Source organism: Chironomus tepperi, unplaced genomic scaffold (assembly GCF_022539635.2).
Source record: "Chironomus tepperi strain 1889 unplaced genomic scaffold, CSIRO-AGI_Ctep_v1 contig_449, whole genome shotgun sequence".
NCBI lineage: Eukaryota > Metazoa > Arthropoda > Insecta > Diptera > Chironomidae > Chironomus > Chironomus tepperi.
In genome coordinates this window covers 441,141-465,630 of record NW_027226571.1, presented here as the reverse complement: position 1 = coordinate 465,630, position 24,490 = coordinate 441,141, and the positions used below count along the sequence as shown (strand labels likewise).

Genomic DNA, 24,490 nt, shown 5'->3' with positions numbered 1-24,490 from the left:
TTTTTTGTGGGATTTTTTCAAGGTTTTATGCTTGACTAGTTGAATGATGGGAACTGAACACACGATTGAGATCAAAATTTGATCCATAACTCTAAATTCCAGCCAATATCCCCCCAAAAATGCATTCAATTTCCATAAACAGCACACGCAGCCATCCATCCTGTATTTAGATTAGCACAGTCAATCTGATATTCATGCCGTACCTTTATTTCAATACAAAATCATCCACAACACTTCAAAAACAGCTCAAAATTCTTGATGCCATTTTGTTGTTGTTCCTGATTATTTATGTTTATCCTCAAAATTCAATTTCCTCTCGCTTCTTGTCTATCTTGTCACATTCTTTTTTTAGGATACATTTCCAAACAGAAGCATCATCATCATCATCCTCAACGTTGTCAAGGTGAATATCATCGGTAGCCATAAAATGCTTCCTTATTTCGACATTTTTACAGCATTAGCATCAGTCGTTACTGAAAAAAAAGACTGCGATATAATCTTTCAATTTGCATATTTTTTCCATCAATGGATTTCACCTTTTTTTCGGTCATTTCAAGGCGCACGCAGCCATTGTGGATTTTTTGGGGGGAAAATCAATGATGGAATTTGGTTGGATTCGACTATTTTGAGAGGTACGAATCCCAAAAAAATGTAAAAAAAATTTCTCACAAAGGTGCAAGTCGATAACTTTCACTTCCATCCTCTCCCTTTCATTTCATGTTCCTTTATAATTCAAAAAAATTGATTCATTGGTAATGCCTGCAACGTAGGCGTCGATGACACAAAAATATACGCAAGCATTATATGCAAATTATTATTATTTCACACATTCGGGAATAAGAAGCAGCACAAAAAATAAAAAAATACAGTCACGACACGTCTCATAGACAACCTTGAATGAGGCACATAAAGAGTTTATACTTTATAGACTATGATAGCAACAAATATAATATAATATGTAATATAATGAGTGGGAAATAAAAAGAGATAAAATGTGATCATTATTTACACATTCATCGTTCCTTACAACCCCGTACACATAATTTTCACCGATACTCAGTCTTCTAGCATGTGCGCAATTTTTTTGCCGATTTTTTTTTATGTATGCTTCCTCGCGTTTTTCCTTTTTTACGATTTTCTGGTTGTTCACATACAGATGTACATCTGATTCTTCTGTTTTTAGCGTGTTTTGATGAGCCAAATGATGATGATTTGTTATTTCGGATTTTTATGGCTTACTTTTTATTTTTTTTTGTGTGACAAGCTTAATGGAGTGGATGAATGTGTTGACTTATGGACGATTAAGTGAATGAGGATGGCTATTGGGGTGGTGATATGAGATGTTAAGAATTGGGTCAATTGGATTGGGAGAGAGTTGGTTGGGGTTGGTGATGTGAGTCAGGACGTTAAGCCTTAGGTTGCCTTGCTATGGACTAGATTTTTGGGTATTTAATGGGATCTCCTTAGCCTGGTTGGTGCTTTGCGTCTTAAAACACCAAAAAAGATTGCGACAGAGTTGGTTGGGGCTGGTGATTTGAGTTAGGACATCAAACCATAGAATAGCTTACCAGAGACTAGATTTTTGGGTACTTAAAGGAATCTCCTTTGTCTGGATTGCAAATTGCGTCCGAAAATACCAAAAATGTGGTCTGTGGAGGGTATTGTGTCGTAAAGTTGCCGGTATTGTAAGATGCACCCAAAAAATACCACATAACCTCAAAATATCAACAATTCAAGCCTGTTCCTTAAGTCCACCAACTCCAAACTCCCAATGAACATCCAAAAACACACCAATCCATCCAAAACCCATCAAAATTTCAAATTCACAGCTTTAAAACTTCCAGAATGATACTTTAAAATTCCTTCCACTTTTTTCTTCCTTGGGTGGCATTTCCGCACCTCTCACACAATTCTATACCATCACGAATGAAAAAAGGAGGAAATTTTTTAAGGGTTTCTTCTGTTCTGCTTCTCAATTTTTTATGCCCTAAAAATATCATTTTTTTGCGTTCCTTTTTATGTATCTTTAAAACATTCATTTGTATTCAAATAACGTTTATTCGTGTTGCGTCTATTATGAGATCATTTTTTTGTTGCTGCTGCCTTCTACTTCTCTTTTTGGTGTATTTACTCTATATGCATGTTGAATACAGTTCGTACTTTTTTTGTTTGAGGGAAGTTGAAGTATCTGTAAGTTGTGCGATTGTTTGGCAAAAAAAGTATGAATTGTGTATGGAATTTGGAGGATGTTGAGGATGAATTTAATTTTTGATGGTGAGGAACTGAAGAAGAAGACATGAAAGGAAATATTTGAGAGAAGTTGGGAAAGTTTTAGGTGGGTTTGGGATAAAATTTGATAGAAAATGTTGAAGTTATGAGAAAAATTTGGGTGAGAATCGAACCTGCGTCTTTATGATTTGCTGTCGCATGCTTAAACGATTGATCTATCAAAATAAGCTGCAAAGATTGGCAAAATACCAACTTAAATTTTAGATTCAAGCTGAATAGGGTTCGCAGACCTGCATTTTAGATCCACAGGCCTGCAACTTTCGACTGTACTTATAGTTTGTTCAAGGTTGCATGCCAGCAGTTTTGGATGAATCCTAATTCTGAATATTATACTTGGTATCATCGATGACTGCAGTTATACTAAAAAATCACCAACTTACTTACTTGATTCGTTGGCTGAGGCGCATGTACCCCCATTGCCGCACGGAGTGAACGTCTAAAACCGGCTCTATCCAATAGAAACCTCACAAATATTCCATACATAATTTACAAATATTCCAAAAATCCTCAAAAATTCCATCACAAAAAAATTGAAAATTCCTAACTCAAAATGATAAAGCCATAAAAAAATCTCAAAACAGCATTCAAAAACTTGTAAAACAAATCGAGAAAAAGCAACAAATTTTTTGTGCCAACCCAAAAAAAGAGTACAAAAAATAAGAAAGAATATAGTCATGCACAGCAATAAAACAGCCTCGGCAGTTGAAATAAAAATGTACATACATCCTTACAATAGAAAAATACCAGCATTTACTGCTGTGAAGAAGCAACAGGACGATTTTTTTCATCATCCAACAATTTACTTGAACTAGAAAAAGGAGAAAAAAAAAAACATTTCCTCGTTCTTTGGTGCCTTGGCAATTGTCTTAGCAAGCAAGAACAAAAAAAAAATGAGGGAAGTTCATGAGAAATGTGAAAATAATTTTTATTTTCGTAAGGGCGACAAGTGTAATGTGATGTTACTATGTGAAATATGCAGCATACAGCAACAACAAACAAAATGGGTTGTAAGGAAAAATGGGGTTGAGTTAAATGTAAAGTTTCTTCTTCTTTAAAATGCCACTGCTGCTTTAAAACAAACTTGAGGAACTCATTCATCATTCCAAGATCGTGAGTGTGATGCGGTGAATAAAATGAGAAATTTCTTTTTTTTTTTTTTTGGTGCTCGGGTTTGAAGAATTTTTTATTGAATTTTCTCTTCTTTTGGTATTGTGGATGGAATTTTAAGAGTTTTGGCATGCAGAGGTTGAAGTTGGTTCTTAGTTTATGTTGAGCCAATTTGAGTTGATCGATTTCTAACAAACCCCTCATTCCTGTCCCTAATACTCACTCAATACCCACCTATGAAGATGCACTTCTATTTCTACAGGGTTTAAGCCTTAACTTCAAATTGTCGTCCTCGTTTGAATCTTTGTTCATGAGTAGGAGGTCAATAAATGTACAAAATACCAGAAATTGAGCTAGGGTAGCGGGATTTGGGGGTCAAAATTCACCATTGCTAGTCTATTAGAGATCTGCAACCTTTTATTGTTTGCTGTACATCTTGGTGTCTAGCTTCGACTGAAGTCACCATGAGGCGATTCGCCCAAGGCAAACGGATGGCAAGCAAAAGGAAAGCACAAGGCTATATGTTTTTTGCCTCGTGGCAGCCTTATAATGCAAGGCAGTGTGAATGCTACCACAGCTGTAATTGCTACATGATCATGTCGCTCTTAGTGTCTAGCTTCGACTGAAATCCTCGGCATGAACGGTTGTCAAATGTCTTGCTACACAGTTTATCACGCAATAGGTCCTCCATTGAATGTTATGAGGCCCTATCTAGTCTTGAGAAAATTGAATAAAAATTCCCAAAAACCCCAATTTAACCCCTGTTTCACATCATGTTGCCCCATAAGTCATCAATATCCAGCTCTTCCAAGTCCAAGTCTCATGAATAAATTTCAACAACTTTATTTTAAAAACTTTTTTTCACACTCAAAAAACCGAAAACTTCATTGCCAAGCAATTAATTTTCTCTGCCTCCATCCTATACAACAAGCCGAAAACAACAAGCAAGTGCACATTGTGAGAAATGCTGCAACACGCAAGGGGTTGATATTTCATTTCTGTTGTGCACTGCAAGTGACGTGGGCCTTGACAGAGGAAGGAAATTTAAAGAAAAAAAAAAATTAATGTTAAACAGCTACATAATAATTACAGCATCTCACAACGGCGTCAGCAACAGCAGCAAGCCTTTCATGATGAAAATTATTTAAAATATAAAAATTTTTCAATGTAAAAAAGTCATTTTTCATTTGTTGCATAAAATAGAGTCAGTTATATATACTTAATTTTCATTGAATAGAGGGAGGAAAGGGATATGTCGGCGGTAAATTAAAGCACGTGCCAGAACCATACGTTCTGTGCTTGTGGGTCTTAAAAGTGGGCGTGAATGAGCCGGAAAATTGTTTTTTAAAAAATTATTAAAAAATTGAGATGTTTTTAAATAATTTTAATGTGTTTAGGATTGTGAGAATTGAACTAGGTGTTTGGTGTAGTTTATATTGAGATTTTAGTAGTGCTAACTTAACGTATTAAACTGGAAATATACAGTAAATAGAAGTAATGATAATGTTCGAATCCTAAGCTATATTCTATGATTAAATTTGTAATTACTTATTAATTTTGTCTTCGCAAAATTTTTTTAATTGCTCAATTTTATATACTTCACAAGAGATGTTTTATTGTAGAATATTTTTTTACATACTTCACAAGAACAATATTTTATCATAAAATCCTAAAAAGTGGATCAATTCTAAAATTAATTTATAAAAAATGACAGGAATCTCCTCAGTCATGAACTCAGTCAATCACCAAAAATCCCTCCAATTCCCAACAGTCCAATAGAAGCTTCAATAATAAGCCACGAGACTTATTTGTAATAACAAATTTTTTATTAACTTTTTTAATTAACAATTTTTTTTCTATCTGCTTAACGATTCATGGGCGCTGTTGCACACCCGCGTTCCTCAATTTCAATATTCTTTTTTTTTTCCTCTCATTCGGGACCTGTCTGTCTTATGTATTGTGTGAATTTGAGCACGGCAAACAAGGAAAAATAAAAAAACAACATTCAGTATATTTTTTTATTAATATTCCATTTGAATCACGAGACGTACAAGAGAGCAAGTAAATTTAAATAAATTGAAAAAATTACTCACCAAGGACTCGTTTACATTGCACATCGTACACAATGTGTATTTGCTACCGCTGCTGCTTGTGCTTCTGCATTAATGTGTGCAATTTCGTGGGAGAAAGGGAGGAGATTTTTTTTTTATATGCTGACTGTTTGCTGTGCGCTCTTTCGTGATTGTTAATTTTATTTTTAAATGCATTATTCTTTGAGTAATGAATTCTTTTGTTTGCTGTTGGCTGACTAGGTGAGAAAAGTTGTGGGAATATTTTATTAATAAATTTGTGATAAATGGATTCATGTAATGTGATGAGAATGGTTGTGGATGGTTACTGCCATTTTATAGAACAGAAAACTTGTTGATTTTATGATGATAAATGAGATTTATGATGAATAAAATTGAAAATACTTTGCGAGGTGGAAGGTCCGTGGGAAAAGTACTTGACTGGTAATTTTTGAAATTTGGGCAAGTCCAAATTAGCTGAAATTTGATTTAAAATTGTGAAATGACTAAGAAAGTTATGTTTTTTTAGAATTTCCAAGTAATCACTGACTCTGGATCATTCCTTCAATTAACTCTAATAAAATTTGAATCTCAAAAGTTCGTTAAATCCTTATTTTGGCAATTTAAATGAAAAACCACAAAATCCTAGTTCGAATCCCAATTTTAAGCCAAAATTTCATCAAAATGCGTTTTAGTTCCTCCAGAGCCTCAATTTTCTAGCAAATTTCATTTCGTGCTGCTCACAAAAAAAAAATCTTTCCATTTTGTAATGAAAAACTTACACAATATTGCTCGCCACTGCCACTTCTTCTTTCCCATCTTCTCATTCCTTTTTCGACGTTTCTTGTGTTATTTTATATGCGATGGGAAACTTTAAGTACAAGTACAGTATAAGAAATGCAATGCGACGAAAAAGGCGAAATACATTATGCATTCTGGCGCTTTTCGCGAATTAAATTTAATGCCCGTTTGATGCAGTGCATTTATGATGACATATTTCTTAATTTAAAATGCATAAAATGTGCAATGTGCATTTTATGGACATGAACGATATCTTTGTTGTATGCAATGGTACTTCTTGGTGCTTGTTTTGTTGTTATGCAACTTATATACACTTTTATCCATTGTTCCTTATGCATTTTCACTTTACCGACAATTAAAATATTTTGAATTATTTACTGTCAGACGAAATGGGAGCATGTGGATGTTATAAATCATTTGCATATATGACATGGATCTGGACATACACGTTTTGTGAAAGGGAGTTATTGTTTGATATTCAAAGTGCATCAGGAATGGTGATCAAATTTTGACAAGTAAATTGAAAGTGAAAAAGGCAGTTGTTGAACTGGACTTGATGGAGGGAATTGTTAATGTTTTGGGTACTGTCTTACGTTTATTGACTGGGAACAATTAGGAATGTTGGTGCTGGGTTACATGAGAAATTCCTTTTACTAGGACTCGAGCCTGAGATTGGCTATTGTCAATATGCTTCAGTACTCTTGGCTTTAACTAGGATTCGAACCTTAAATTGCCAATTTCAATAAATTTCAGTACTTTAGAGTTTGATTAGGATTCGAACCTAAATTTGCTCCTGTCAATGCATATCAGTACTGAAATGCCAACTTCCTGACACCTGCTCAACTGCACATTCAGTTCCTTCAACCCAAAATCAACTAAAATCCATTCTCAATTAAAGAGTCACTCCCTCTCAAAATTGAACCAAAAATCAAAGATTTCATAAACATTCAGACGCATGGACGAGCTACAATTTAAAGTCCGTACCCTCATTGAGATCCAGATCGCATCAATTCCAATTCCTTCAAATTCCTTTCATCACTTCACACCAAATCTCATTGATTTCATTTCGGAATATTTTCACAAAACTGATTTACAAATGAGCTCCGTTGATGCTCTCATTTAGCATAGCATTCACAAAAAAAAAATCGAAAAATTCCTTTCAATCGAGTTTCTGTCGATGAAAAATCAAGAAAAACAGAATGAACAAATATTTTTTCATGAGATGCGAAAAACAAGCACAAAAATTCCTTTTTTTATTAATTCCGTTCACGTTTCAATTTTAAATTCATAAATCATGAATATCTACCGAAAGGAACATGGAAAGACAAAAGGAATAAAGCATGAAGCTTCAAATGAATGAGAAGAGATGAAACAATCAGTAGCGGTTGAAAGGCGATGAGAATAAACACACAAAAGTGGCGAGTAACAAACAGCACACAAAAAAAAAATGGGTTATGAAAGAAGTCTTGCTATCAGCGGTAAACATGCATTCATTGCCGATGCCTTTTTTTTTGCTGCTTACGCGAGAATGAGATTTGTATTTTTTCATGTTTTAATAAATTTTGTGCTCTTGCCTTTTTTATTCCATTCCGTCCCATTCAATTCAAGCGCAATTCATTTCATCTACTGCTCAGTGGTGAAGCATAAACACCTCAATCTCTCAATGCGCTCTCATGAATTTTTCATGCAAATTTTTAAATAATTCAGCTACCTGAAGATGGAAGAATAACAATGTGGGAAGTAAAAAAGTCGTTTGGTTATGAAGACGCTTGGATGAAGACGCATGGACTTAAAGACGCATGGACTTAAAGACGCATGGACTCAAAGACGCATGGACTTAAAGACGCATGGACTTAAAGATGCATGGACTTAAAGACGCATGGACTTAAAGACGCTTGGACTCAAAGACGCATGGACTTAAAGACGCATGGACTTAGAGACGCAAGGACTTATAGATGCATAGACATAGAGACGCATGGACATAAAGACGCATGGACTTAAAGACGCATGGACTTAAAGACGCATGGACTTAAAGACGCATGAACTTGAGGATGAATTAAGCTGGAAATTGAGATTGCACCCCATGAATCTGAAGCATTTACTTCACAAAAGTTCTCAATTCATCTAAAACCTTAGTCATCATCACATTAACACATTGTCTGTTTGTCCAAATTCTCATCAGCAACACCTTACAGCACACGAAAAAAAAATATATTAATTCTCTTTTATTTTCAATTTCATACCGCTACAGCTACCGCGCTGTTGCCCATTTCCATTTCAGTGATAGCCACAGTTCAAAAAAAATGAAACAACAGAGAAAAGTGCCGTCATGTATCGTGCACGGAACACGACATGCTGTTAAACAAAAAAATATATAAAAATGTGAATTGAAAAGAATGAGAATAAAAAGTCGTGCCTGATGAGTGATTGTTATAGAAAAGAATAAGAGTTGTACACCAGATACACCCAAAAATGCGATGTGCTGTTAAAAATGTACATAAACAATGTCAAGACACACAGTAGTAAAACTGAAAGACCTTTCAATACGTTTAATGTTCGGCAAATGCTCAATGATCTGTGAAAAAGATGAGATTGTTTTTTTTTGCTTTCTTTCTCTTAAACTTTAGGCCGTTGCCTGCCTTTTATCATCATCACCGTGAGGATGAGATTTCGTATTTACTGCCTTGTCCGGTATTAATATGTATATGCTGCCTTTTCGTCGTCAATTTTGGGATCTTGGATTGAATCTTTTTTTATTATTTTTTGATGATACAATAAAAACAATGGGGGTAGGGTTGGGTGAAATTGGAGTTAAAAGTAATGTAACGCAATGAACAAAATAAAAGATAAACATCAGTGAGAAGGAAGAAGACAAAAAAAAGAAATATAAAAAGTCAGGGTGCGGAAAAAAGGGCAACACGAAACTTCTGAAAATATTTTGCTACTTTTGAGATTCGAACCCACAAATTTCTGAATTATTTATGAATTTCACATAATTGTATGAAAAAATCTTGAACTAAATTCCAATATAAAGTTAACATTCCAAAAAAATACAATTCAGCAACCATCCAACCGACCATGCCTAATCATGACAAAAATACACAAAACAAAAAAAATCATAAAATTCGAGCGAAAAAATAACAAAACTTTGAGGTGATTTTAAGGTATTTTCTTGTACGTACACGAATTTTTTTTTTGTTCCTTATCGCCCAATGTGTTTTCTTTCCATAAGAAAGGCAGTAAATGCTTGATGAAGTGTGGAAATAAAATAGAAAAACAGAAACTTAATGAAGCAAATTTTGTGCTGAAATTTTACTTTTTTTTCTTGTTCGTTCGCCACATTTTCAGGGTTGAAAACTTTTCTTTCTGCTGCTTTATGTTTGTTTCGGGCCTCCATCCATTTCTGGTAGCTCCAATTGAATGTGAAAATCTGAAATAATTATTTTTCTATCCCACTGAACAGCACACTGCTTGGTATTATATATCTTTATAAGCATGTTATATGAAAATTGCGAATGAGAGTCGAAAACAATTGTTGGGATGTGGGGGTAGAGATTTTTGTGTGTAATTTATGAGTCACAATGGCAACAAAATATATAGAATAATAATATTATTATGATTTTGGTATTTTATTTCCAGTTATGGGAACAGGAGATGTTTAAGGGGCAAAAGGGGGTCTAGGGAAAAAAAAAGATTCCCACAACATGATAGAAAACACATTCTTGATAATTTGAGATTCGAACTCAAGTATTGTATCAAACCATATTCAATTTCCATTCAATTCCTTAGAAGAATATGAAAATAAATCAAATATAAACAACAAAAAATATTTTTCAACAATTTTTCCTGGAAAATCTTCCTAACAATTTTCCATTTCCATTCAATTTCTCCTCAAAATATCCTTAATTGAATATTTTTCTTGTATGCCTGTTGTGAATGGCTTTCTTTTAATGATTTCCATTCCTTCTTATTCTTCCAAGACATATCTCAATATCGTATACACAGCATGTGGCATGTAGAATTTCATTCAGTTATTTTTTTTATGTGTGTGTTGTTTGTTCCTTATCCTCTTCAGCAACAAAAAACAGACTAAACAGTCGGTTGTATCAGATTATTTGCGTACATACTCAAGATATGTCTGTATACATTATTTTGGGGGCTTTTTGAAGGTTAAATTGTCCAATGATTGACCCTCATTTATCTGCTATTGATGTTATCATCATAATATTCATTGATTGGTGAGAATGTCAAGTATCAAGTAGTGCTCTTAACTGTTAACTGCTTTCTGCACTATCAATTTATATTATTATCAATTCGCTTAATATCGATGTCAAATGGAATACATTGAGCTGCTTCTATGAATAAAATTATCATATTTTCACGATTTATAAGTGTATGAGAAGGAAGAGGAAGGCAGAGTAGTGGTAATGGTCACAAAAGGAAGTGAAAATGAGGAAAAGTTTATGGATTTATTGATTATGGACTATGAAAATATGTATTATGTAAGAATGAGAAATGGAATAAGCTATAAAGCTATGGACGAAACAGGAAATAAATAAAGCGTAAAAGTTATTAAAGTTCTCTCAGTCTTTTGGCTCATTAGTCATGTCGGATTGGAAGTTGTGAATTATGGAAATATGATTTAGGGATTAGTTTGCTTTTAGGCATGGAAATCTGGACTTTTTCGTCATTAATTAATGGTTCCTATCAGGCAATGGGATTTAGTCCGAGGGGGCTTTAGAGGCTCGAACATTCAGAGAGGGCTTTAGGGGTTCAAGCCACCTCTGGCTACCACCCTGGTTCCCATTTAGGCACTCAAACCCAACAACACCATCAAACATCCTCCAACTTCCCATCACATTCCAATAGATAAATTTCATCAAAAATTCTCAACAATTGAATTGAAAAAAATTGAAAAAAAAAAATTGTTGAACATCCTTAATACATCCACTATTATCATGATCTACATCCCCATTCAAAAAACTTTGTATCATGACATGACTATAACAATATTATTCACAATTTATGTACATAATATATTCCTTCTTTCGATATCTATGTGTATTAATAATGCTGTTGTAAAAATATGTATCTCAAGTCTCAGAATCGAGAGATGAAAAGTGAAAAGAATACTAAAGTCATGCGACTTGGAAATATATATTCAAAATAAGAGATGGAAAAAGGAGAATGGACGGGACCTATATATTCAATATAAATATTATAGACGGAATATAATAGGAGAACTTTTACTACACTACATAATATTAAATTCAATTTTCTTATGAATATAAATCAATTTGAATGGGAATCTAGAGTGGAGAGGGCAACAACAAGAAAAAAAATGGGAAGTACAATAAAATTTCCATATAATGCTGATGACCGTAACTTGGGAGCGTCGACTTGGGAAGTTTTCAATATTTAAAGTTTCATTATTATGCTTCGAAAACACATTAGTTAGGTCGTCAACAAAAGAATGATATGAGATGTGAATGTGGGCGTAAGTAAACGATTCTTTTCTATATTATTTAAATATTTTCATATTTTTCACTCTTATATAAAGTAAATTATTAGAAGATTATTATGTGCATTTGCATAAATATAATATTTAACATAAAATGGAAAGATTTAACGGTCTTGACAACATGATTCAGTGCTTTTAGAATCTGGAATATGGATGGGATTGGGAATTGGGTGATTATTTTGGGTATGAGCTGTGCTGTAGATTTAAATTGGTGCATATTTGAAGGTAATGTTATTAATTTGAATTTAGATTCTTATTTTGAGGAAAATTGGGATTCTATAGGCTTGTAAGAACACGAGACAGGCCTTAGAACTCATGGAGAGATGCTGTTGATAGAGCAGCTTCTAGAGACCGGCATTTGGTATCGGTAATTGACAGATGGAAGCCATGGATGGTCATAGGTCACAATTGATCTGTCCGATCAGCAAAAAAAAGTCAGTAGGGCTTCTATGGGGATGGGTAGCACCTCTCTGTTAGCTCAATGACTTGACAGTGCTCTAGCGACTACCTTGTATTGCCTGTACATGGATCAAAAGCAACAATCTCTAATTATGATCTTAAAACCCCAGAAAGCCATAAATTCATTAACATAACCTCAAAATTATAATTTTAATCTCCAAATTATCACCAAATCTTAATCATCACCAAAAAATTCTCTTAATAACATATTCAGCATCATCGAAGAAATGCATTTGCATACTGTTTAAATATTTTGGTCATTTAACCAAATAATACAGCTAGTTTCAGCTTCTCATGTTATTTGATATGATAATGAACATCAAACCGTCACATAATACACATCATATAGTGATTATGAGCAATAACTTAGCATTTGAATGGGTATATTTAGGACAATTTATTTTCTAAGAATTTCCATATTAAAAAAATGAGCAGTCATCCGACTTTATTTAAAGACACGATAATGATGATTATGCTAATAATCATGATTGATTGCACCTCGATTTGGACTGAATTAGGGGAATTGGACAATTCAATTTTCAAGTCGTGACTTTAACTTTCTAATATTAATGAAACTAAAAAATTTAAATTATAATTAAAAAATCAAGTTCATTAGTCCGATGAGGTAGTCATAACATTAAGTTCCGAATCCATAAAACTAATGTCAGTCACACATAAAGTCATGAGTTATGTCACTGATGATAAAAAATTGAAAATTATACTTAAATTTAATGTGTACTGTGTTTATTGTTATAATTCGATTTTTGTTATTTCTGTGAATATTTAGTGACTCATAAGTTAATGGTCGTCATGGCTTGTGGCTAGTAATTAATTTTTATGGTTCGTTTGTTGATAGTTTGTGGATAATGGAACTGGAGTGATATTTTTTGGTTCATGATGTAATTGTGGAAATATTATTTTAATTAATTAATTAATTAATTTTTAAAATTACTAAAGTTATTTTATTCATTTTTGTTCAATTAAATTCTAAATCATAATTGCAATATGCATAAAATATTGTAAATTGACAGGTTCGAATCCTATTGCTAATATTGAAATTAAGCGTCTTCCATTTGACCTGAGATTCATTTTTTTTTTACAATTTTTTGATTCAATTACACAAAATCCTGCAAATTTCTCAATCATCTACCTAGCTTCCCACAAAAAGTCCTATCCATCTCTACTGAAAACATCCAATTCCATTAAAAAAACCTTCCCAAACATTACACATTGGTGACCTCCTTTAGATTAACATTTCACATAGTGTGACAGCATACACATGTGTATATGTGTGTCCGTAATATTAGCCCTAACATGCCATGTATCACATACATACATTTTTGATTGTCGGGCGGGGTAAAAAATTATAAAATTTTTATTAAAAAAAAGTGTCATTGTAAAAAATAGTCAGAATATGTGAAACACAATAGGCAAACAATTGGGAGGAGATAGATTCTCTTCCCCTAATCTCATGTGTGCTACTGCTGTTGTTACAGTTGCATGTTGTGGAATCAAACAGAGACACTTGGTAGATATGGATGGGAAATTTGAGGTTTGCGAAATTCGGGATTTGGATTGAATTGTTTTGTCGATGTTTATTTGGGATCTTTTGGGTTTGAGGGATGTTGTGGATTGGATTCAAAATTGGGACTTTTGGGATATCTTGTGGATCCCAATCTGAGCCATTAGACTGATTATTCCACTTGACTTCTAAATTGGTCATTTCATTTGCTAAGCCATTGATGGGAAAGGTCGAGATGATAAGGCTCAACTAGGCCTCGACAGAAACGGCAAACGATGCATTAGTGTGCGCGGCACACAGGTTGCTCACCACTGACACCTAACCTCTTGAATTCCGAATATGAAGTCAACTCGACTGTCGCATGACATCAAGTAAACTCGACCCAAATTCTTCATACAAAGTCTGACTCAACGTCAATCTCTGCTTAATATTCTAACTTCACATAACTTCCCGGATAATCAATCAAGCCACTAAGACCCCTAAGACTTTAAAATCCAATGATATATGAAATATTAACAACAATAGTTATTAGCCGTCTGCCGCAATTCCACTTAAGAGCAGAAGCACCAACAACTGCAAAAAAAATTAAATTATCACCATCGAGACACAGCATGAGCTCAGCTGATGATTCTTTCGTTATTTTTATTCATATTTAGCTAATTTTTCAGTTTTAAATGAAAACATAAAGGAATTGAGTTGAGTGTAAAAAAGAGTCAGCTATAAATCACTGACTGCATTTAATTTTTAACGCGACCGTACAATACTTTTCAGTATGAGGAATAAAAATTCTATTATTAAAGTCACATTTGACTAGAGAATACGGCAATGATTATGGTGTGCATTAATAAATTGCCCTTTATGTGAATATTGAATTATTGTTACTTTTTATTAGTCGTGTTTGTCGCTTCTTATTCAGCCTTATTATTAATTCAAACATCACAGAGAGTCATCAATGCTTGTTAAAAAAAGGGGAAATTTATGAATACATTTTAATAATTATCATTCGAATGAAAAATGATGTTGGAATTACAACTGCAACTTTTTAATAAGGAGACACACAAAAAAATGAGATGAAAATTAACATGACTGAAAAATTTTGATGATTTACTTTTAATTAAAATTCCCAAAACGACAGAGAGAGAGTTATGTGCAGTAATTAAGAGTTGGAATTTGTTCTGTTTGAGTTTTGTGGTGATGAGGGACGTCGATGGGAATGGATGGGGCTCATGTCATTTAATATTGGGTGGTTCTGTGATGTGTTGTAAGCCTGAATGGCAATTGTCATTTATTGCCTTCAAATCAACCTTAAATCAGCCATCAAGACACCTTTACATCATTTTTATGACTATATTGTCTAATTTTGGATGAATTTTGACATGATTGACGATTTGAGCTCTAACAGGTAAAGAACATGCTTTCATAGCCAAAATGCTTCATTAATCTGCCTTTTTGTCTGTACATAGAGGTTCTTAACCTCTAAAAAATTCTAAATCTGACATAATTGCGTGCTCATCAACTTCCAAAACCTCCAATTCCAATTCTATCCTAATCAAAATATTCTAAATTAAAACACCATGAAGCCTAGCATCTCTCAACATTCCACAATAACTGAAATAATCTGAAAGCCTTCTCATGAAACAGCTCATGAAGCCTAACCGTACAAATCTTCATAATTTACATTTTTCCAAAAAACAAAATCTAGAATTTGTAGCCTTCTCATGACTTCAACTCTCTTAAAAGGCCACATATTTTGGGCAATCATCCTATCTTGTCCCATATCATCTCTAAATTCCATAACTTATGCTCCATACACATGATGTTTATGGCAAAAACATAAAGTGTTGCGTATGTGATTCTCTTTTTTTAGCGATTGCGCGTTTTAGGTCGGAAGTACTTGTGTATGGACATTAAATTCTAATAAAATTGTTTGGAAAGGTATTTTTTTTGTTTGGTTGAAGATGGGGATCCTTAGGGTTGTTCTGGGTACTTTTTTGGAATTTTGACGAATTTTTGCTATTTTTTGGATTAAAAATATCCAAAAATTCCCATAAAATCTGACAAAATCCTCACAACATGCGAATGGCATGTTCATATTTTAGACATTTTTATTCCAAGCTTTTTTTGCGAGAAAAGGTCACGAATGTGCACATCTACTCATATGTTTATAGGACGGCAGCTGAAGGTAGATGAATAAAAAAATTATCATTTATAGTCGCTTCCTATGGGTGGGATATTAGTAAGAATCACATGTAACATATGAAGAGCCTACCTTCTTTTATGGACAACATTTTAATATTTTTAGACTCATCCATTAAAATAAAAATTGATGCAGATGCTCATCAAGAACAAATTTCGCGTCAAATGCTTTATGGATGTTCCTTTTGTGCCTTTTTTAATGCCACGTTTCTTTTCAAACACATTTTTATGATTACTGTTCAAAAGAATTCTGGAATTTCGTGGAACTATAGCTGAATGGGTGCGATAAATAAGACGTAAATATGAAATAATCAAGAATGAAAAGACGTGAAAATGTGTTCTATGGAAAAAATTCTTTTGAAGATTTAATATTCGTGAAATTATGGCTTTTTTGATTGTCGGGAGCTGATGTTAGTGATGGAAATGGTTGGATGCAGTTTTTGGGGGTCGTTAGCAGCTGAAATTTGGGATTATTGAGGGTAAAGCCACTTAATAGTCCCATATATTGAGATATTCTACAATATAGAGTCTAACCCACTCTACAGAGACTCTAGAAGCATCAAAGTCCTCAAAACCTCATCCAAATCCAGCACCAAGCAATAAATTTGTAAAATATTCTCATCATTTATCTCGGTGGGGTCATAACATTATTATGGATGGAATTTAATTAAATTTGATATTTTGATTACTTAAATTATTACAACATAAATCCCAGACCTGAAAAAAATACCTTATTACAATCATAATCATAATCAACTTAATCAAATCTCATTAAATTAAATTAATTTCTACATTTATTCTTATCTCATTTCAGATTTATAATACAATAAAGGCACACACGGCACATCGGATGAAATCAAACTATTAATGAAGGTAATTTACTACAATTCATTATCTATCGTGTATCTCTCATTTGACTGTTCGTATATAGACATATACATACTCTGATATATTGATGACTGGGTAGTCGTTTACCCTTTAACATCTTCCAATATCAGAGATGAGAGAAAGTGAAAAAAATAAAATATGAAATAAAATAAAATTTAATGACGATGCTGCGTTACATTATGGAGGGTCATAAAAAACACATTTTTTTGAACTCATTCATTATTGATGAGGAAAAGGAAGGACCAGTGGAATATTTTGTATTAAAAATTGGTAAAAAATGGTCAAGGGATGGACTTTTGGGAATTATATGTTGCAGATAGGGGTTTCAATCCCGGGACAAAATCTCAATCCCGGGATTACGGGATTTGAAATCTCAATCCCGGGATCCCGGGATTAATCCCGGGATTGGATGATGAAAAAAATATCAAGTTTTAAGTCGAATTCAAGTGCAAATGTAATACTAATAGTTTTATTAGAAATTTTGAGGATGAAAAAAATCATTTCCAGTGCACAAAAATGTGTTCTAAATAGTTAACAAAACAAATTAATGACAAAAAATTGCCAAGATTTGTGATTTCAAAGCCGAAATCAAGATGTCAATATCATGCTTTCTCAAAATACCAATTTCGATAGATTTTTGGGATCGGGAATAGAAATTTCGGTATCTCGGGATTTTTCGGGATTCCCCGGGAAATCCCGATATCAAGAAAGCATAATTAACACAGAATTTGCCTAAATTTTTGAGATATTTGGTACGACTTAACAGAATTTTAAGAAATTACAAACAAATAAATTTAATTTCTGGCCTTTCAAAATATTAAAAATTTAATATGAATTTTTAAAAAAAGTTTCAATCAATTTTTGTTATTTGATACTGTAAAGCCTCATTTTTAACTTTAACTTCAAAAATTGTGGATGAAATTACTATATTATATTATTAGACATGATTTTCAAACGTGTGGTTCTTAATTTTTTTAAAATTTCAGACTTTAAACTTGAAGTTTTTGTATCAACATCAAATGAATTCTCAATCCCGTAATCCCGGGATTGAAGCTTCTCCAATCCCGGGATTTCGGGACCGGAAAAACGTCCGGGATCCCGGGATCCCGGGATGCGGGATCCCGGGATTGAAACCCCTAGTTGCAGAGGTGTTTCTAGAATTTACCAACTTCCAGGTGTACGCGTGGAAGTCTGGAAGCTTAGCCTTGAGTTTAGTCACAAAACTGAAAATCGAGTTGAGTAAAGTTTGAGTCGAATTTGAGTCGAGTATGAGTCAACTTTGAGTCGTGTTTGAGTCGAGTAGGAGTCAAGTTTGAGTCAAGTTTGAGTCGAGTTGGAGTTAAGCTTGAGACGAGCTTGAGTCGGGTTTGAGTCGAGCATGAGTCGAGCTTGAGTCGAGCTTGAGTCGAGTTTGAGTCGAGCTTGAGTCGAGCTTGAGTCGAGTTTGAGTCGAGTTTGAGTCGAGCTTGAGTCGAATTCGAGTCGAGTTTGAGTCGAGTTTGAATCAATTTAGAGTCTAGTTTGAGTCTTCAGTATTTCTAGTATTCACCAACTTCCAGGTGTCCGCGTGGAAGTCTGGAAATGAGAATCATCTTATAAATGAGTAACTTAGTCGATTTTGAGTCGAATTTTAGTCTTCATACTTCTCAACTTCCCCCTTATCGTGTCATAATTGACTGACATCAGCAAATTACAAATTCCAAGTGTCCATTAAACATTTTATATCCCAATAAAAATTTCCCATACCTTGATGTTATTATTTTCATTTTAAAATTCCCAATAACTCACATCTGTAATGTTCTGTAAATTTTTTTAGGGACGGCTCTGAAAAATGCTAAAAAAAAACTGTCGAGAGAGACGAAATAGTTTTCAATTTATTTTATAGCTGTACATCACATCATATAAATAAATATATTGCTTATTTTTTGTTAAAAATAAAGCAAATCCATCTCTTGATTTCCAAAAGAGCCAAATGGATGGAGTGAGACAGGGAATAAATGTATAAATAAATAAATTTGTTTTCATTCTATGTCCAAAAACATGAAAGAGCGGCTGAAAAGGTTCCATGAAATAAAAAATTATCCATGCTCTGGTATGAATAAAGGCACAAAAAAAAATACAAACTTTATTGCAACATTTCACGAATTTGATGTTTTGCTGTTATGTTTTAAAACAAAATTCCATCCATGCTGTTATTTATGGTTCTTGTATGAATATTTTGTGCCTTTATTTTTTTTTTATTTACAACAATCTTTGTCGGCAGATTTTTTCTCGTCCACAAAATATTATTCATATAGTCATCGAGTCATGAGAGAATTTTGATCAGAATATTGGCAATATTTTATGATGATGCAATGTGCTACTGGCCTGATATATTTGTGATTCCAATGACCCCCCCTGAAAAAAAAATCTCATGTCTCGGATATATTTATTTTTTTTATGACTTTTAATATTTTATGGGATATTTTCTGGGAAGTGGATTAATATGTGGTCGATATGGGAATGTTGTTTGGCTAGCGGAACTTTAAAGAAGCGGTTTTTTGGAATATTTAATTTGAATTGATTTAGGGATTGCTGGGAATTGGTGAGTCACTTGTTAATACTGCCTAATACAAATATGAATCTCAACTTGCTTACTTACTTACTTCACTGGCCTTATAGATCAATTGTGATCCATAGCCTCCCTCAGATGTTGTCTGAAACTGACCTTATTGATAGCTCATCATAATAATACATAAATATGTGCTTTATGTTTCTCGAGCCATAATCCAGACCTCTTGACCTTTTGTTTCTTTATTTGTAAAGATCAATGTCAGAAATGTTAGGTTGCAAAGCTTACTATTCGTAGTTTGATCCTGGGGATGCCACCTATCAAATGAAGTGGTTTGGAGAGTCTTTTGCTCTGTTTTTTAACGTACTTATCCCGAAACATAGCTCAATCTGTAGCGGTGGATGAGCGGTTTCAGAGAATGCCATGCGAAGGTATATCGTTGACATTTGGGTAGCTTTTGACTCAAATTTTTTATCCCTGCTAATGCTCAGAACTATGGTGCATTAGGTTCAAGTTGAAGAACTGTTTAAAATGCACAATAGGTCGATATTCAGCTCCGTACCCTTGACTTGAAAGCAATAATCAATAATATTTCATGGCTGATCAACAAACTGGTCATCTAGTTATCAAATATCATCTACAACGCGACATTACATACCTTATCCGTGAATTTATGTGAATATTAGGTCAACAAACCTCCTCATATCCCTTGTCAATCAGTTCATTGTTTTCTTTTGATTCGCATTAAAAAGAATTAACCAAAAATCAGTCCCCAAAACTTTAATTTCCCATCTCCATAAAACATCAGTCGACTGAATCTCCAGATTTATTCTAATTATTGCCTCTGTATGCCTATATCTGTTACAGTTGAATGAGATGTTAAATATCCATAATTTATCATTCAAATTTTTAATAATGAGAAACCAGTTTTAATTTTTATGTCGAACATATGTTCGGCACTAAACATTAAAACTAAGAATCTCATTCTGATAATCAACATAAGCAGCATGGCTTAAAAATTGTCGAATAAATAAATAAACTCAAAAGAAGAGAAGAAGAGAAAAACTTTTGCATTCTTTCTTTTTGGCCTCAAATGAACTATTTTTGGATGTTTGTTTCATGTTCCTTCATGCCTTAATTTTATTTATTTTCACTACACAAAAATATATATTTTTTCTTCTTTAATTTCAATAATAAATCCAAACAAGCAAGCAACATAATTTTTAGTCAAGTAAAGGACATGTCTGACAAGCCAGTGGAATGAAAATTTATGACAATTTTTGTGGCTTTTGCATCAGCAGCAGTCGAGAATGAGAGATGAAAAAGAGTAGAACTTATTAGAACTTAATGACTGCTTGTGGCTGCCAAATGATTTAATGACATCGCTCAAGACTTCTCTTTTTTTGTGTAGTTGTCTTGTCTTTAAGTATGTGTCATTATTTTTTAAAGCACTAGTGAACTTTGATGGATCACACATAGTATTGAAATGCTTAACAAGCGGTGTTTAAATTGAGAATAATGAGGGATATGGATGAGTGTTGTGGGTATAGTGGCTAGTGTAACTGTACTTTTAACCTTTTGAAAGATGTTAAAAGAATTGTAAGAACTCTTTAAAATTCAGCAAAAAGTCGTCATTCAAAAAACTAGACTAAAATATCCATGGATGATCATATGATCAGTTTGACGATTTTCAGTACCTTAAATGAACATGATTCTTGTCGTTCAATATAGAATATTAAACATTTTAATTTTCAAGTAAAGTTTGTTATTTAGTGCCTGCATTCTTTGCATCATCTAGGAATATCTCGTATTTCTGGATCTCTTACTGTAACTGACTTACTGACTATGTGAAGTTTAAGTTCCAAAAAAAAGGCTTTCCATCTGACTTTATTGCAGTCTGTTTCACAAATTCTCAGCTCATAAGTTGAACAGACATTCTTGTGCTAAAGATTATTGGTCATTAAGAAAAAAATGAGTAATGAACAGGCCTATGGATGGCTACTGTCAAAATGCTATAGAGCTGGTTTAGAGGAACATCAAAGGGAGATCATGGATCCCAATTTAAAAGGAAGACTAACCCGAGCTTCACAATACGGCGAACTACGTATTTAGTCTTCAAAATGAGTCGAAGATCGTTGTCACGGAGCTGTTGCTATGCTTCTAGGGTAACTTCGTGTCTTTTTGTCAATGCTGCAATGTTTCAGTATCTTAGTTATTACGTTGTGCTGTTTAGGTAATGAAGTATTAAAATATGACTATAAAAAGTACAACAAGCTAGCTCTAAAAAGCAGATAAAGTTGAGAACAACGCTCACAATTCTCTAGAAAGCATGCTCATTGACTGTTAGCGAACCATGCATACACAAAAATCAAATCAATCCCCACTAACCATAACCATTAAATTTCACAGCTTGTCTCATTACCCAAACGAAACTACAATCCCATTAAAATCGACAAAACTCCACTCTAACTGACATAAATAATCAATTTTTACCGCAAATCGCGAATCTTCAAATCATTTCTTTTTTCGAAGCTTCACATTTTTTGCGCCATCAAATAAAAAAGAAGAACCTCATCAAAATATAAAAAGTTGATTGAAACATCAAAAAAATATGAAATTTCTTTCCCTCGACACTCGTAGCTGTCATGAGAAGAGACTTCATTATGTCAATTCCGATCATAAACTACAAATAGCTGAATTTTTGATTTTTTTCCGCTTTCGCTTGGTGCTTGAATTTCAGCGGTACGAATCTGTAGATTTACATTCTATTTTTGGATGTTAAAGTTTTTTTTATGTGCAAAAAAATTCCACTAAATTCTTTTATTTCCATTTCTCATCCATCAATGCCGATGTTCGCATATATATTTTTTTCAAGAGTACATCCAAGTGCTGAGAACGTAGATTTAAATGCCGTTGAAAAGTCACTCTCATCTATCGCATGTACCTTTAATAACAGCTTTCAAGAGGTGTTTTTAATGTTGGATATGAAAAGCTCTTACTTTACACGAGCATTTTAACAATTCCAAATACAGTCAGTGAATGAGAATTAGACAATACTTTTAAGTGTGCGTTAATAAGTGGTTTTCAGAATCATTTCAATCGGTTCTTCAAGCATTCACTTTTGTTGTGCATTGTTCAATGCACGATTTAATTCTCTCTGCTGTTTTGTGTTGCTTATTGTGACGCATTTTGAAATTTCTTTAATGTCTCTTTTGCTTCAGTCATAATACATGTCATAAAACATGCTCAATGAATGAGTAAGCGAATATAAAAATATAAAAAAATTTATTGTTCATTGTTTGACTTTTTTTTTCGTGTAAAGGAACTGAAAAATTTCAATTAAAAATCGATGACTTTAATAAAATTATTTAGAAAATATAAGGCACAGTGTTGGATATATGAGGTGCTTGTAAATGATATTTTGTGATAGATATAAATATTCTGGTGATGAGGTTAGGGTGGGGCTGTTCATTTAATCCGTAACTCGATCAATATCTACTTTTCGAAACCTTATCCGCTTCACTTCCCGTTTTGCTGTTTAAAGCGTAAAAAGACTTCAATCGATTCCAATTCTTAATAGCCTTACTTAATAAGTCGACTACTTCTTACTTACTTACTTTGCTGGACGTACATATTATGTGTTATCCATGGCCTCCCTTAGTCGATGCCTAAAGTTGGCTCTGTCGCTGGCTACCGCTTGTCTTTCAAATTAATAAGTGGACGACTCTTTATGCCAAAAAAATTAACTTTTTGACCCCCGACCCCTTTTGTGACAATTTTTCAATTCAAAACCTCCAATACCTACCTTTCTTCCCCCTTAAAAGCAAACATAGGTGCCCTTCTAGACCCCCTTAGGGTCTACGAAGGTGTCGTTCACTTTAGAGAGAGGGGTACTTAAAATCCTGGATAGAAGGGTACTGGAGGAACTTAGTGATAGTGGTTATAAAGCCAATTTACCATGTTACATAACAACTGAACGACCCCCTTCCATGAAAATATAGTTGAAATAATGTTTTATATCCCTAACGCACTGGAATGTTAAATTTTTTAGAGCTCTGCTTAGTTTCCGGGTGTAAAAAAACGATTTGCTATTTGTCTAATATTGACACAAAATATTTAAATGTGCGAAAATGCACACAAGCCATAAATTTTATCAATAATTTCTTTATACAAACCACAATAATAAGTCAACAAAAAATTTAAGTAAATTATTTTTATTTGCATATTGATGATTGTTAAAAAATATGTGTCAAATATATATTAACTGATATTGATAAAGAATTTGATTTTTATGGCTTAAAATTGTAAATAGTAATCATTTTGTTGTAGAGTTGTTATGAAGGAAGGGGAGTTAATTCTAAAAACTGAAGCTCTTCTGAGATTGATCTTAAAAGGACAAAACTGCATTATAATTAGATAAAGGCATGGCAATGTCCAGTCGTTGGCTAGGTTCTAACGTATTTGGGTACTTACTTTGACAGTCGAACAGACCAATTGTGTTTGAATCAGATGTAGCTGTACTTACTTACTTATTGGAACCATACTTGGAGCCTGGAGCCTAAGTTATTACAAATGGCCTTCCATCTGACTCTGTTCCTGACCACATCACAAAGCTTGTACAAATTCTCAATTTTGACACTCAACTAGCATTCCTTCATTACCAATCTGCGCCATGCTGCAATGTTGCTATAGCTGTTACCGATTGACAATTTCCATTAATTATAGTCTCAACTTTGACTACTTTTTAAGAGTTTTTGACATTGCTCAGCTTTTAAACAGAAGGAATTTACCAATTCTGAGTAAAACTTGAATAGAAAATAAGTATGCCCACATGGTAGCCCGATGACGTCACATATCATTATCTGTTTGGGAAAGCTAGTCAACTTAGTCACAACTAAGGTTCAAAACATTTAATAAATTGACTGTTACGGTCCAGATAAAATCAAAAATCTCAAAATCTTGCAAATAATTTCACTTCATGTGCAGAAACTCCAAACTAAACCAGCACATACAAGCATCGCCTTTTATGGACACCTTATCAATTTCTCACGCCTTTAAAATTCAAAAATTTTGACATCTAAAGACTC

At 33.4% G+C, this 24,490-nt stretch overlaps 1 protein-coding gene across 4 annotated transcripts in view; it reads left to right on the top strand.

Annotated features, from left to right (window-relative positions):
• Ddr (discoidin domain-containing receptor 2) overlaps positions 1-24,490 on the top strand; it is a 234,706-nt gene that overhangs the window by 59,284 nt on the left and 150,932 nt on the right. For all 4 annotated transcript variants that reach the window (XM_070650845.1, XM_070650846.1, XM_070650847.1 and 1 more), the window contains exon 3: positions 16,779-16,837. The gene's annotated coding sequence lies outside the window, so the exon portion shown is untranslated. The remainder of the gene's footprint in view (positions 1-16,778; positions 16,838-24,490) is intronic.